Here is a 15,267-nt window from a genome sequence, read left to right as displayed (position 1 = left end):
TTTTTTTTTCCCTTCTCTTTCCTAAACATATCTTTGATATAGGAGAGAGCAGATTGGGGGAGGGGGTATTCAGTGGGATCGCTGTTTTGGGGTGGTGGGCAGGGGAAAGACGGGGAGAATTTGTAACTCAGAATCTTGTGGAAATGAATGTTATAAACAAAATTAAAATAAAAAAAAAGTATCTTTGAATGTTTAGTAGTAAAAAGTGAAGAAAAAGCCAGGGCTACCAGTACTGACCCAGGATAGTATCATGCTTTGTGTCCTTGGCTGTATAAGTAATCTCCAGAAAAATGAATAAATCTTTTATCTAGTGAACACTGTTTGTAGCATCTTTATTAGCTTGTAAAATTAGTAATGAATAATTACAACTTAGATGACAATTGTTCTTATTTCTTTGCCCAAAATGTTACAGAAAAGATAATCCTAAGATTTTAGGTTTTATGATAATTTGGTCTTTGCCAAGCCATGTGGCCCCAAAGTTCAGTTTTTTCTGACTGTAGACTTCATCTGCTAGTTTTATGTAATTCAAAAAATGAATTTATGATTTGGATGATTTCTTGAACTATTTTGTTAAACTGAGTTTTGTGATCTTTAAGATGCTGACAGCACAGAGTTTTGTTTAAGCTTAAGTCGACTTGTTTTGATGAAAATAATAACAGGAGAATTTTATTTTTTAAAGTAAGGCATAGACTCTATTTAGAGCCTTGCTTTTTTTTCTTATTTTAATTAGTCTCATACTGCCCAATTGGTTACTTGCCTGAGGTTAACCACAAAAGTGGTTCGCTGTCAGGTATGGAGAGTGCTCCTAGCTATTTTTAGTATTCTGTTTATATGCCTAGTGCTATAAGAATGAAAAAGAAAAGCACCGTATCTAGTTCCAAGTTTAAAAATAACCATAACATACTGTTAACAGAGTGAAATGTGAACTTATCCTTAAATAAGTAATGCAGTTTAAAATTCAAGGCCATGAACTATTCCTGTGTTGTTTCTAAATAGAAAAAATTTCTCTTATAAAAGAGAAATTAATTACATTGTAATTAAGGACACATAGAGATTTCTTTTTGATAGGACTTGGAATACAAAGTAATTTACTCTACTCACGTTGCTTCTGTTCTTTTTCATTTTAAATAAAATGTTTTTAGTATAACCATGCGTCCAGTGCTTCAGCCATGTAAGAATATTGCTTTATTTTTATATTTTAATTCTTCAGTGGAACTGAAGTCTAGCTGAGCAGTACCCTGGGTGGGAGTGCGGGACTTGGGAGTCCTGAGAAGCCTTGAACATAAATCCTGCCTCAGACACATATCAGTCGTGTGGTACTTGGCTGGATACAATCCTGGTCTCAGTGTCTTTCTGTGTAGTTATGAGGATCAAATGAGATGACAGCACATCAAGCATTTGCAAAAGAGCTGTGTTAGTGCTCTTCTGTTTTGTTTCAGCCGTGTCTGACTCTCTGGGACCCCATCGGGGGTCTTCTTGTCAGAGATACTGCCGTGGCTGGCCATTTCCTTCTCCAGCTCATTTTACAGAGGAGGAAACTGAGGCAAACAGGGTGAAGTGACTTGCCCAGGGTCACACAGCTAGGAAGTGTCTGAGGCCAGATTTGAACTCGGGAAGATGAGTCTCCCTGACTCTATGCCCAGTACTGTTTTAATATCAGTATGGGTATTGCATCCCATCTATGCCTGTCCCTCCTGCATCACTTATGCATATCTTCCCATAAATTAAATGCTGGGAGTCCTTGCTTTCTTGCAACTAGTGGGGGATATAGGCTGTCTAGTTCACTACATGATTGACATATTTATTTCCTAGTTGTACATTTCTCTCATGTCTTTTTGTGCTGTGCTTGCTGTGTCTCCAGTCTTGTGTTAGGCAGTGAGGATATATATATAAAAATAACACTGTCTATCCTCAAGGAACTTAGTGGAAGAAATCAGATAAAAGAGATTTTGACTTGTCCAAGGTTACACTGAACAGTAGGATTTGGGCAAGAGACCAGGTCTTCTAATTCCCAAGTTTGATGTCCTTTCCACTACATTGTGATGTTGATACAACTTTTATGTATACTTTATAGGACAATAAGCTGATGGATAATCAACATACAGTATATTTTTGCCCATTTGGTAGGATTTGATGAATAATTTAAAATTATTTTTATAGTTTATAAATGCTATATTTATATTTGTGAAATTTTTAAAAAGCTGCTTTATTTAAGGTTGAGGCCTCATGTAGAAATGCACTTCTTCGTTATGGTAGTTAAATTTTTTTCTTTATTCTAAACTGACCTAATAACTTGATAGTTATATAAAATACAAGAGAAAAAGAGAATTGTACATGAAGCCATGAATCTTTTTTTTTGTATTATTTTGTGTATATGAGGATCCTCTTTTTTTTGTTTGTTTTTTATATTTATTTATTTTTTAATTAATTTGTTTCCTTTTAATTTACACGATTCAATTCCACGATTCCTTGAGTTTCACATTTTGTCCCCCTCTCTTCCCTCCCCACCATGGCGGCATATAGAAGCCATGAATCTTAAATGTGTACAACTTCCTTTTTCTTTGAAGTATGTAAGTTCAGTGTCTTCTATGCTGTAAGACATAGTTCTTAGGGGGGTAAACATTTCTTTTTTGGTGGAGGAGTGTTATGAGGAGCTCTTGATGCAGAAATGCCTATGAAAGAAAGCTGCACCTGCCCTAGCAGTTGGGTCCTTACTGGTGTGCTTGGGCTCATGGGCTCACCTCATTGTTGAACCCAGCACTTCCTGATTCAGAGGTTGGCTCTACATCCACTACTCCACTGTCTCTCAAAAAACATGGCTGTGGATAAATCAACTGTGCCAGTGTACAGTGACGTGTCTAATAAACTGAAGTAATTTCAAGGAAGACTCTAACAATTAGGGGAAATAGATGTCAGAAAATATTTTTTTTAGTGCCTCCTACATGCCAGAAATGATACCTGAAGGAGGCTTTGGAGAGGTAGGATTGTAGCCATGTTGGGCCACCTGCCCCAAAGGCATCTGTTGGGGGAGATGAAATATTGCCGGCAGAGAGCGGCTTGAGCCAGGGGGAGTGAAGCAGCATGTGAAGGAAAGGGAGGCAGGCAGAATCCCCATTGCAGAAGCCTTCCCAGGCCAGGCCTGTAGGTGAAAGGAAGAGGTTGAAGATTTCCCTTGGAAATGACATCATTTACATTTGCAGTTTGGGCTCTTGACTTCTCCTTTGAGGTGAAAGTGAGGGCTCAGGTTGTATTGCTAAATGGTCCTAAGAGTGACTGCTGGGCCAAGCCCTGAACTGCTCTCCTCCACATTTGGCTGGTGATGACATCAGCTCCTTGTATGTTCCCCAGCTCCTAGCATAACGCTTTGCTCATAGTAGGCACATAGTAAATACCTGTTGAATTATTAGTGTCATGAAATTGGAAGGGATCTTGTGTCAAGCATCTGCTCTAGCCCCTAACTGAAGCATGAATTTCCTAGACTACCACCATCAACTGGTTATGGAATCTCTGTTTAAATTTCAGTGGAAGTGATTTTTTTTAATACTTCTGATTTTTAGGAAGGTTTTCTCTTTTTGAGATTTCTGAGATTTGTTTTCCTTAAATTTCAGGCTGACTGATATTATGCATCTATTATATACTAAGGCATAAAGATACAGTGTTGGGATTTCAGAGACACAAAGTAGTTTCTTTCTACATTCTAAAACATGGATATAGATTTGAAAAACAGACAGTTAACATGAGGAGGAAGAGAACCCCAACAACTGGAAGAATCAGGAAAGACTTCCCTTTAGGAGGGGACATGAACTGAACCTTGAATAGAGATGGAAACCCTAAGCTTTGGCTGGAAGCATGGGGTGGGGAGAACAGCCTGTTGGAAGAAATGGAGGTGGAAGGCCAAACTGGGCAAAGAGCCAAGAGTAGACCCCTTTGACTGGAGCATAGAGTGCATGAAGAAGGAAAGGTGTGGAAGTACAGGTAGGAGCTGTCTTCTAGAGGGCTTTAAATACCAGGTTTGGGACTTGCATCAGCAGTTCTTAACCTGGAATTGATTCATGGACTCCCAAGGGTGCATAGATTAAAGAAGGACCAAGAGCTTGGATGAGAAATAAATTTGCATCTTTACTTTTGCTAATGTCTAATTGAATTTTCACATTTCCTTCACTTGTGAGTTAAAATTAATCTAAGTTGTCCATAGGCCTCCCTAGATTACTAAAGTGCTCCATGAACTAAAAAGGTTAAGAGCCCTGGACTAGATGCAATAGGAAGATCAATGGAGATGTTTCAGCAAGGGAGTGATGTCACTTGTGTGCCTTAGGAAGATTCTTTTCTTTTCTGTTTTTTTGCCTTTTGGAGGGCAGTTGGGGTTAAATAACTTGCCCAAGGTTACATGGCTAGTTTTTTTGTGTGGGTGTTAAGTGTCTGAGGCTGGAAGCGAACTCTGGTTCTCCTGACTCTGGGGCCGGCGCTTTACTCACTGTTCCACCTAGCCTCCCCTAGGAAGATTATTTTCACAGTTGTGTGAGAGATGGGATCTGAGAGGAAGAGAAATTAGACTCCGGGAGACTAACTGGGAAATTAATAGTCTGTAGCAGAGAAAGGAGGGCCTGAAGGATAGTGGCCATATGAATAAAGCAGAGCTGATTTTAATAGCTGTGATAGTAGTTGATCTCATATGGGTGGAAAGGGTTTGAGTCAAAGATAACTTGTAAAACTGATTTTTGAAGATGTTGTGGTTATCAATTAAGGAAAAATGTAGGTACAACTTTGAATTTGTCCTTTATGATGAGTGGGAATTTATTTTGAATTTATTATTACTTCTTCACTTATAATTATTCTCTCCTTTATGTATGAAATAGAATCAACATAATTAGTCTATATCACTGTAAAAAGTGGGAAATATTTTTTATAAGAATGTAAATCTTTAAATTTCCTTTTTATTCTTGTCATAGGCTAAGATGAGGGCAGTAATAGGAACAGTTAATTCTTAAAGTGGATAATGTATGATTTCAGAGGATAGAACTATTATGTCTTCTTGATATAAAGCTTTCTCCTTGTGCCTGCCTATGTATACATAGGAATTAAATGATATGAAATTGTTGGACGAAAAATTAAAAACTTTTGGAGAGTTATGATATAGTTAAAATCAAGGGGGTTGTGTTTTGTCAGTTTTCTTTTTTCAAATTAGAACTTACATGGCATATTAACTGTATACTTTTTGAAATTATAGCTATGTATCTATGATGAGCAAAATCAACTAGTCCTATGTGGTATTTATTTTTTGTTTGGTATTTCGTGGTAGTTGTACAAGCCATAATATTGTCTGATTATTCTGGTTGTATAGTTCTAAGATGGTGCCTGTGATGTTTAAAGACACACACACACACACACACACACACACACACACACACACACACCCCTTTACAGAATTAGTAATGCCATCAGGTATGTTGACCTCAATTTCTAACTAGGCATTTCTCTTTTTTTTACTTTTTACATGCTGTCTTTTATATCAGGAGATAATAAAAGCTAAACATTCTTAGCTATATCTGAAGGAATTATACACTGTTGAATCGGCAGGACAGCTTAGAAATTTGGAAATAAAGAGTACAATTTCTACTGCAGGAGTGTCAAACATGTAGAACAAAATAAGTAAAAATAAAATATGTGGCCAGAGGGTTTAGGCGCCTTTTCTAGTTGAGTTTGACATACTTGGACTCAAGGTACATGATGGCAAAATTCCAAAGTGTCACTAGGAACCAGATTAAAATGTCACTTGAAAATGTTTTTAACAGAATAAAGATGCAACATAGATAATGTTAATTTGTGGTTTTCTAAGTCATTTGGGATCTGTTTCTATTTGTTTGGCACCACTGCTCTGCAGTGTATCTAACCAGTGATCATTTTGCCTCTGCTTAATGCTTCCCTTAATGGGAGGCCTTGCTTCTTAATGCAGTTGGTTGACTAACTTAAAGACAAGAGCTGAAAGTTTATCATCTTATCTTGGTTATTAGTTCAGGAAGAATCAGTGACCTATTGAAAAAACTTTGCATTTTAGTTACATTGAATTGTAGGGGTGACTTTTAAATGGGTAATATGATTCCTATGAGACAAAAAATTGCAAATTAGAATGGTTTTTGCTAGAAATTGAGGGAATAGGTAAATGATTATTTTTCACCTAAGATATTTGGACAGACTATGAAAGAGTAAATTGGAAAGTCCTGAAATAGATGATGAGATTGATAATTGCAGGTGGTTTTTTGCAGCTAATGTAGAGGCACTGATTTTTCCTGTTCTTCATTTCTATAGTAGATAGCATTTATGTAGAAATGCTTCCTTTGTTATCTTACTGGATTCTTCTAGCTATCCTGAGAGGTAGATGCTTTTATCAGTCCCATTTTACAGAGCAGGAAACTGGTGTGGAAAATGTTAGGTGACTTGCCTAGGGTCATACAGCTAGGCAGTGTTTGAAGTAGGATTCAAATTCAGGTTTTCCTTATTTTGAGTCTAGTACTTTCACCTCTGTGCCATGTAGTGGCCTTTTGAGAGACCAGAAGAAGATGGTATAGCATTAGATTGACATTGAATATAAATGGCAAAGCAAATAGAAGAAAGTTCTTTTTTTTTTGATGTTACCACCAATCATACACCTATGAATATTTTGGTAGCTATGGGGCCTCCCCTGTGTTTGATGTCCTTGGAGATAATATTCCTAGTAGTAGCATCTTGGGGTCAAAAGATCTGACTGGTTAGGTTACTCGTAATTCCAACTTGTTTTCCAGAATTGCTTGGCCCAGTTTATACCATCAGCAGTATTATTAGTAATTTTGACTTCTGAACAGAGCTTCTAGCTTTGGCTGTTTCTGACTTCTGTGAATTTGCTGGCAATAGGTTCCTTTCTCAGTTGTTTCAATGTGAATTTCTCCTTTTATTAGTGCAAAGTCTTTGCTTTGGGCTTGGGGGGGACTGTGAGTTGTAGCATAGTTGCAGATTTACATTAGTGTGGGAGGCTGAGACGCCATCACCTTGAGGATCAAATAGAAAATCCTGTTTGGCTCCAAAGCCCTTCCTAACCTGTCTCCTTCCCTTCTCTTTCCAAACTTCTTACATCTCACCCATAAGTATTCTGTGAGCCATGACCCTGACCTCCTTTCTGTTCTCTCATAAGACGCTTGGTGTCCTGCCTCTGTGTGCTGTCATGGTGTGTTTTCCAGGCCTGTGTCCTGGCCTCTTGGACTTCCCTCAAGGTCCAGCTAAAATCATGGCTTCTACCAGAAGCACATCCTTATCCTTATTAACACAGTTGTGTTCCTGTCTCCTCTGTTAGACTGAGAACTTTTTAAGAGAAGAGACTGCTTTCATTGGGCGGTGGGAGGGGAGTCCTTTGTCTATTTGGTGTCCCCAGCTCTTAGCATAGATGAATAAATACAGACTGCCTTGCCCATGCGACCAGATGAACCTTTCTTAATTGTTCTGTTCAGCACTGCTTAGCTTGACTCCCTTGCCGGAGGTTTTTAGTAGCTTTCTTCCCCTTTGTAGAGTGAAATCGGGGCTCCTTATCTGACTTTCAGGGCCGTGATCTGACTCGCAGTTTTTTTTTCGAAAACGCCCTGCTTTTCTTAGAAGTTTTCTTAAGATTGGGACCATGTATATGACACTGTTAAAACAATTGTGCTCATTTTAATCCTAGAGGTATTATATGGCCCTTGAGATCCACATTTTTTCCTTTAGCTTTACGAAGTTAATTTTAGACAAGGTTATTAGTTCAGACATAGTAGTTCCAGTTAGGAAAAATCCGAATGTACGGGCAGAGTTACATTTCTATCCATCTCTGGTTGTTCCTTGGCCTCTCTGATTAAGGTGGAATTCAAATTTACTGGAAATATTTGGCTGATAAAACAGCAAATTATGTTATTATTGTCTGTGGATAGAGGTGCACGGGAAGGGAAAATTAAGGAAACAACAGACTTTTTCTTGGCGCTCCTTAGTTTTTAGGTAGGTGACTCCACTGCCAGTATCAGCTTTCTGCTCTGAGGTGCTTCTAGAGTTAATGTCCTTTCTCAGTATCTCAATTTTACCCTCTCTTTTCCCTTCTGTGAGCTGCAGGTTCTTGGCTCCCCTCTGTAGAGTATTCTGAGATGGCTCCACATTTTTACAAAAGTTCCTTTTTTTTTTCTTGGAAAGGCAGTTTTTATTTTAGGAAAAGGAAGGGAGTAAATCAGACTCTTAAGAACCTTAAATCTCAAAATTTACTGTATGATATATAGAACGATCTTAAAATCTCATTATGAATGAAGATTACAGCAATGACTGAAATAGCTTTTCTTTTGCCACAAAAAAATGTACCCTAGCAGCTGAAAACAAATTGAATTCTTTCTCTTCCAGACAAAAATGGCATAGTGTTCATAGAACCCTTGAGAGAAACCTAACAAAAAAAGTTTGCAGCCACCTAATTCTGAAAATTTATACATAATTTATCGCTTTGTAAATTGCATTATCGCCAATAAAATATTTAAAATGAAAAAAGCAGCATTGTTTTGCAGCAAAACTGGTACCAGCATCAAAGAAAGTATAAAAATGGTGCAAAAGTAATTTTGAAATTTGTGTACAACATACTACAGAAAAGAATATGAATACAAGTACCCAACATATTTATTGCTATATTAGCTATGGATATACAAATTCTTTAGGATATGATGGATATACATTAATTCAAGGAAGGAGTAGGATGACCAGAAGCATTCTCATATAATGAAAGTAGTTACTTTTAAGGGAATGAAGATAATCATTTGAACCCCACCCTTACCTATTTGGGAGTTAGAGAGGACAGCAACTGCCATCTTGCTCACCCCATCCATGGAAAGAATCCTCATATCACTCAACCAACAATGATTATTCACCCTCTTCTTGAAGATATTTAGGGAGGGGGAGCCTACCCCCCTTTAGATTCAGCTTTTGGATTGCTATTTGTGGACAAGGATTTCCTGACCTCCAGTCTAACTGCTTTTTTGCAGCTTCTTACTCCCCTTGTTCTACCGTCTAGACCCCAGCAGAGCAATTTGAATCCCTCCTCCACATGGCAGCCCTTCAAGTACTTGGAGGAAACAATGAGATGTCTCCTGAATTCCCCCCTTTTGGGTAGATAGTCTTAATTCTTTCAGCTGATTTTCCTGATGGCCTCTTCTGGTCATTTTCTAGCTTATCAAAATAGCTTCCTTTGACAGTGTATGCCCAAATGAACACAGCTCTCCCCTTTCTGGAAGTTATGATCCTTATAGCACAGCTCAAAATCCTATTGGCTTTTTTGGGTGTTCTGACACTGCTCACTCAGTTGACTTGGCAGTTCATTAAAAATCCCATGTTTTTGTTCAGAAACACTGTTGTCTTTCTTGTCTTCCCAGGAGTATACTTGTGAAGAAGGTAATTTTTGTACCTAAGTGTAAGACTTTTTGTGCCCATTGAATTTCATTATTTCAGTTGTGTCTGACTCTTTATGACTCCATTTGGGTGGTTTGCCATTCCTTCTGTTCATTTTACAGATAAGGAAACTGAGAAAAACAGGGCTAAGCGACTTGCCCAGGGTCACACATACTTTTTTTTAATGCTTCAGACTGTCAGATTCTATTGGAGTCTGACTTTGCTTTCTGGTGTGTTAGTGCTTTCTCTTTATCTCTGACCCTGAACTTTCATATGCAGGGCTGATAAACATGTATCTCTGTCTGTGCTGATGAAAGTGTATATTTGTAATCTATTTGATAAATACCATACTTTCCCTTTATTGAGGAGGCTTAATAAGTTATGAATAGCATTGGGCTCTTCTTGGCCCTTAAGAAGGAGCTAGTTCTTTCATGATACATGATTTCCTTGGGGAGATGGACCATGCTGGGGCCTTTTTCTCCCCCCACCCACCCCAAATCTACTTGGAGGAATGAGTCTTTCAGATCCTTTATTTTGTACTACTTTCTCTTGTGTTAATGGGTGCCTTAGAACTGGAGGATTAACTGCAAAGATGATCACATTTCTTTCAGGTTCTTAAAAAATTGGTGATACATACACACATATCTGTCTTTCCGTCTGTCCATCTATCTATCTAATCCATCCATCCATCCATCTTTAATAATAGGAATGCTTTTCAGAATTCCTGACTAAGTTGACAGTGCTCTGATCTTGAATCATTATTTTTGATATTTATTTTCACTGTAATTTGAGTTCCATTTTTTTTTTTTTTTAACCTTCATTAAGTGGTAGAAAGAACAATTTGAATATGTGGGCAGAATTTGTCTTTATGATAAGGCTGCTTTATTTTTGAGTTCTATATATTTGTATACAATTAGAAATTCTCTATCTCCTTTTTGTTAAACACATGACTAGAATTGTAGGATAACAAAGGACATTAGTAATCATTTATAAACAGCTACACAAATTATTACTCCATATATCTGTTTTGCATTTGCCTTTAATAAAATAAAGCAAATATAGATGAAAGGGCATACTGGGAGCATGGTACAGTGAAATTAAAAAGGTTCTAATGACAATGTTAATTGTCCTAAAGCAGGTAATCCTGACCTTTTTTGTGTCATAGGCCTCTTCTCAGAAGAATGATTTTAAATGCATAAAATACATAGAAGAATACATGCAAGAGAAACCAATTCTCTTGAAATACAGGTATCAAAATATTTTAAAAAATTCATAGACCCCAGATTAAAAACCTACTTTCTGTTAGAAAATAGGTTTAATTGGAGAGTACTCAGTTTACATTGTTGAGTGTCTCATATACAGAAGAATGCAATCAACATGTTTGAGTCAGCCATGCACACATAAAAACACCTAGTGAGGCCTTTTACAATCTGGTTCCAACCTACCTTTCTAACCATGCTCCTCACTAATTACATTATGAGAATCTTCCAGTTTCACCAAACTGATCACTTACTCATTCTTCCCTGAACATGACAAGTGCAATTCTATCATGAAAAACCTACTTTCCAAAGACAAAAAGGAGTAACATGTTCTGTCCCTTCATCATAGAATGCTTTCAGGGGCAACAATTTATCCTCTCTTTATTTCACGTATGCAGGGCAATTTATGCCATTCTGAAGTAGTACTTAGGTCTAGCATTGAAATATATTATTGTAAGTTCGGGGACTCCTTTAAGAATGAAACGACTAATCTCATGAATTAGCCTTAAATGCCTAGTCTATTACTCTCTTCTCCCCTTCCTCTTAATAACTGCTTGGCCAGTGTTTTAAGTCCCTGCTGGAAATGTCATCTAGTTCATATGATGACAGATAAGTGCATAGTAGGGTCACAATAATAGGGACAATGGTACTAAGTGATTAAATGGTTTAGGCAATTTTAATAAATCAAGCATTAGAAGCCAATGAGGTCTCTGGCATTCAGTGGCTTTCCTTTGGCTAAATTGTGGAAGCAGAGTCTTTTTGCTTCCTAATTCATGATTTTATCTGTACTTACATGCTATTTTATATTGCTTTTCATTTTTTTCCCCCTCTAGTCCAGTTGCCTCTTGGGGGGGCGAGGGTGAGGAGATGTAGGATTAGTTGCTGTCATTTTAGTCTTTTGTTACCCACCATAGGGCAGTTATCATCTTTTAAAGTTTTATTTTTTCACCACATCTCCTAGATGCTTTTGTTAATGATAGTGTACAAGATACTGTAGCTTTAATTGGGGTGAATGTACTTGCAAAGAAGCCATCTTGGAATTCCTTGCTAAGCCTTTAGCCATTAGAACATTCAGTTATTTATTTATAGCCCTATGCCTAATGTGTATTCATGCCTATTCCTGAAGTTGGCATTGCTCCTGTTTGGAAGGTGATATGTCAGCTTAACTCATTCACACCTGTTTAACAAATGTGCCAACAATGATCTGCAGGGATTCAAGGAAGGAGAAAGATATTTGTGGCTTGTTCACCTGGGACTTTCAGCACCATGGATTATGTTTCCCTTAGCATCTGGGGAACTTAAAAAATTGCCAAATATCCAAATATGAGGTCTTTGGTTTAGTTTAGCTTTTATAAAGGTAAAGCTATAGCAGCTAATATTATTATGATGTTGTTTCTGTTAGAAAAGAGCTATATTTGAAAATTTATACTCTGCAGGATTTTTTTTTTTTTTCCTTCTTGGAAGAAGTTGGCAGTCACTTAACAGCTGAGTTTTGCCCTGATAATTAATGTAATACTCAACTTCTTGACCTTTTTTAGTGTGGCATCCAACAACCACTTCATCAGTTTAGCTATTAGTCATTAACTTTTTGTTTATTTTGGTGTTGAAAAATAATTATGTAATTATTTTACTGTGCTAAAATATATTCATATATGCATAAACGAGACAAATTTATTCTAGAAAAAAGTTAATTTCTTACTGTAGAATATTGGTAAGCAAATCCAAAATCCACTTCTAGTGTTTTTTTTTCCCCTTTTGGGACTAAATTGTTTAGTGAAAATGAACATTCAGGTACAAGATCCCCTCAAATTAAAAACACCTAACAACCCATACTAGGATCTCAGGGTCAGAGGGATAGCATACCCATTTATTTCCTCTAGATAACTGATCTTTATTTTCCAATTCAAAGAACCAACCAAATGGTTCTTTGAACCTTCTCTCATTATAAGTAGAAGTATATGGATTCCAATTAAACTAGCAAAGAATTATTTTATAGAGGTAAAAAAAATAGTAAGGAAATTCATGCAGAAGAACAGAAGGTCAAGAATATTGAATCAGTGAAAAAAATGTGAAGGAAGGTGGTCTTAACAGTTCCAGATTTTAAAGCTATATTAAAAAGAAGTAATTATCAAAGCAGTGTGGTACTGGCCAAGAAATAGGGTTGTGGATCAGTGGAATTGTTTAGATACATAATACACAGTAGTAAATTACCATAGTAATCTAGTGTTTGAGAAGCCCAAAGAGCCAAGCTTTTGGGGTAAGAATTCAACATTTGACAAAAATTGCTGGGAAAACTGGAAAGCAATTTGGCAGAAATCAGGCATAGAACAACATCTTACGTGCAGCAAGATAAGGTAAAAATGGGTATATGATTTACATATAAAGGATGATACCAGATGATACCATAAGCAGTTAGGGGAACATGTAATATTTTACCTGTCAGATCTATGGATGAGGGGATAGTTTATAAAAACCAAATGAGAGAAAGCATCACAGGTTGTAAAACAGATAATTTTTATTATATGAAATTAAAAAGTTTTTGCACACAAAACATTAATGCAACCAAAGTTAGAGGGAAAACAGAAAATAAGGGAAAAAATTTACAGCAAGTTCCTTTGATATAAAGACTTCAGTTCTCAAATATATAGGGAATTGAGCCAAACTGATAAAAATAAGAGCCATTTCCCAGTTGATAAAGAAGAAATGAAAGCTATCAATAGTCACATAAAAATACCCTAAATCGCTACTGATTAGAAAAATGCAAATTAAAACAGTTACGAGATGTCTGTTGGGTTGACCAACATGATAGAAAAATGACAAATGCTGAAAGGGATGTAGAAAAATTTTGGTACATATACTGTATGTGAACTTGTTTGACCATTCTGGAGAATTATTTGAAACTATGCCCATGGGGCTATAAAATTGTGCATTCTCTTTGACCCAACAGTACCACTTATTAGGTCTCTATCTCAAAGAGATCAAAGAAAGCTAAAAGGACCTACATATACAAAAATATTCATAGAAGCTCTTTTTGTTCTGGTATAGAATTGGAAATTGAGGGGATGCCCATTAGTTGGGAATAGATGAACAAGTTGTGATATATGATTATGATGGAATACTATTATGATATAAGAAATGACAAGCAGGTCGCTTTCAGAAAAACTGAAAATTCTTGTGTGTACTGAAAGTGAAGTGAGCAAAACCAGGAGAACATTGTGCACGGTAACAGCGATATTGTAAGAATGATCAACTGTGAAAGACTTAAAATTAACTGCTTTGCTCAAGATAATGACCCAGGATAGTTTCCAAAGGACTCATGATGAAAAATGTTACAGACTTCCAGAGAGAGAATTGATGAGCACTGAAAGCAGATGAAGCATACTTTTAAAAAATCTCTTTATTTTTGTTTTCTTATGCAACATGGCTAATAAGGAGGTGTTTTGAATGACTTCACATGTATAATCAATATCAAATTGCCTTCTGAAGGAGGAGGGAGGGAGAGAATTTTGAACTCAAAATTTAAAAAAATGATAAAATTATTTTATATGCAATTGGGAAATATTTAATGAAATAAGTAAAATAATTTTTTAAAAAGGTAAAAAAGTGTATAGAACTACACAGTTGCTTAGTTAAGCCACCGTTTATTAAGCATTCTGTGATAGTCCTAGGTTTTGGGGATACAAAGTCAAGAAATTTCTATCTTTTTTGCTGGGGGCAAGGGGGGGAGATGAGGCAATTGGGGCTAAGTGACTTGCTCGTAAGTCAAGTGTCTGAGGTCGGATTTGAACTCAGGTCCTCCTGACTCTAGAGACTGTGCTCTATTCACTGCACCACCTAGCTGCTCCTTAAGTGTCTTTTTTGCTGGGCTTTAAGAGTGGGGTCCAGGGGTGACAAATAATGTACTTATTACCGTACATCACTGAAGGGCCCTCAAAGTCCATCCTATCCTCATCTCATTCCTGAGCAATAACCCATTCTTCATCTAAAGACCTGTAGGGGCAAGGAGCTCATTCTACTGGGGGCTCCTTCTCTTTGTGCGTAGTGCGTAGCTCTGATGGTGAGGCAGTTACCTCTTTCTAATTTTGATAAACTGCTTGTAGTTCTGCCCTCCAGGGCCAAGGAGAACATATATGAGAGTATATATATATATATATAGTACTATATACAGTACTCTAGATGTTTGACCAGGGCAAAGCTGGGGGACTGGGGAGAGCCCTGCTTCTCCTAATTTGGCCTAAGCCCAGGTTAACTAAGTTTTTGGTTTTAGTGTCAGTCTGTTCACTCCTTTTCAGTTTAAAGTCAACTAAAGCACCGAAGATCTTTTTCAGGTGAATTACTCTCTAGCTAGGACTTGAGACTTATAGGAAGTGAAAGTGGCAAAGGAAAGATCCAAATGTGCTCTAGGACTCTCGGAAGAACATTATTCTTGGGGCAGCTAGGTGGCGCAGTGAATAGAGTACCAGCCCCGGAGTCAGGAGGACCTGAGTTCAAATGTGGCCTCAGATACTTAACACAAAATTAGCCGTGTGACCTTGGGCAAGCCACTTAACCCCAATTGCCCCTCCAAAAAGCAAAACAAAACAAAACCCCAAAA

The 15,267-nt window shown here is 37.1% G+C and overlaps 1 protein-coding gene across 5 annotated transcripts in view; it reads left to right on the top strand.

The window, feature by feature from the left end:
- Positions 1-15,267, top strand: part of SLC4A7 (solute carrier family 4 member 7) — a 133,481-nt gene that overhangs the window by 27,723 nt on the left and 90,491 nt on the right. The gene's annotated exons all lie outside the window — the stretch shown is intronic.

The sequence above is a fragment of the Petaurus breviceps genome, unplaced genomic scaffold (genome assembly GCF_028583685.1).
Source record: "Petaurus breviceps papuanus isolate PSGF00001 unplaced genomic scaffold, PetGlider_PUasm1.0 185, whole genome shotgun sequence".
NCBI classification, from domain to species: Eukaryota; Metazoa; Chordata; class Mammalia; order Diprotodontia; family Petauridae; genus Petaurus; species Petaurus breviceps.
The sequence above is the reverse complement of the archived record's forward strand: the minus strand, read 5'-3'. Positions and strand labels throughout refer to the sequence as shown.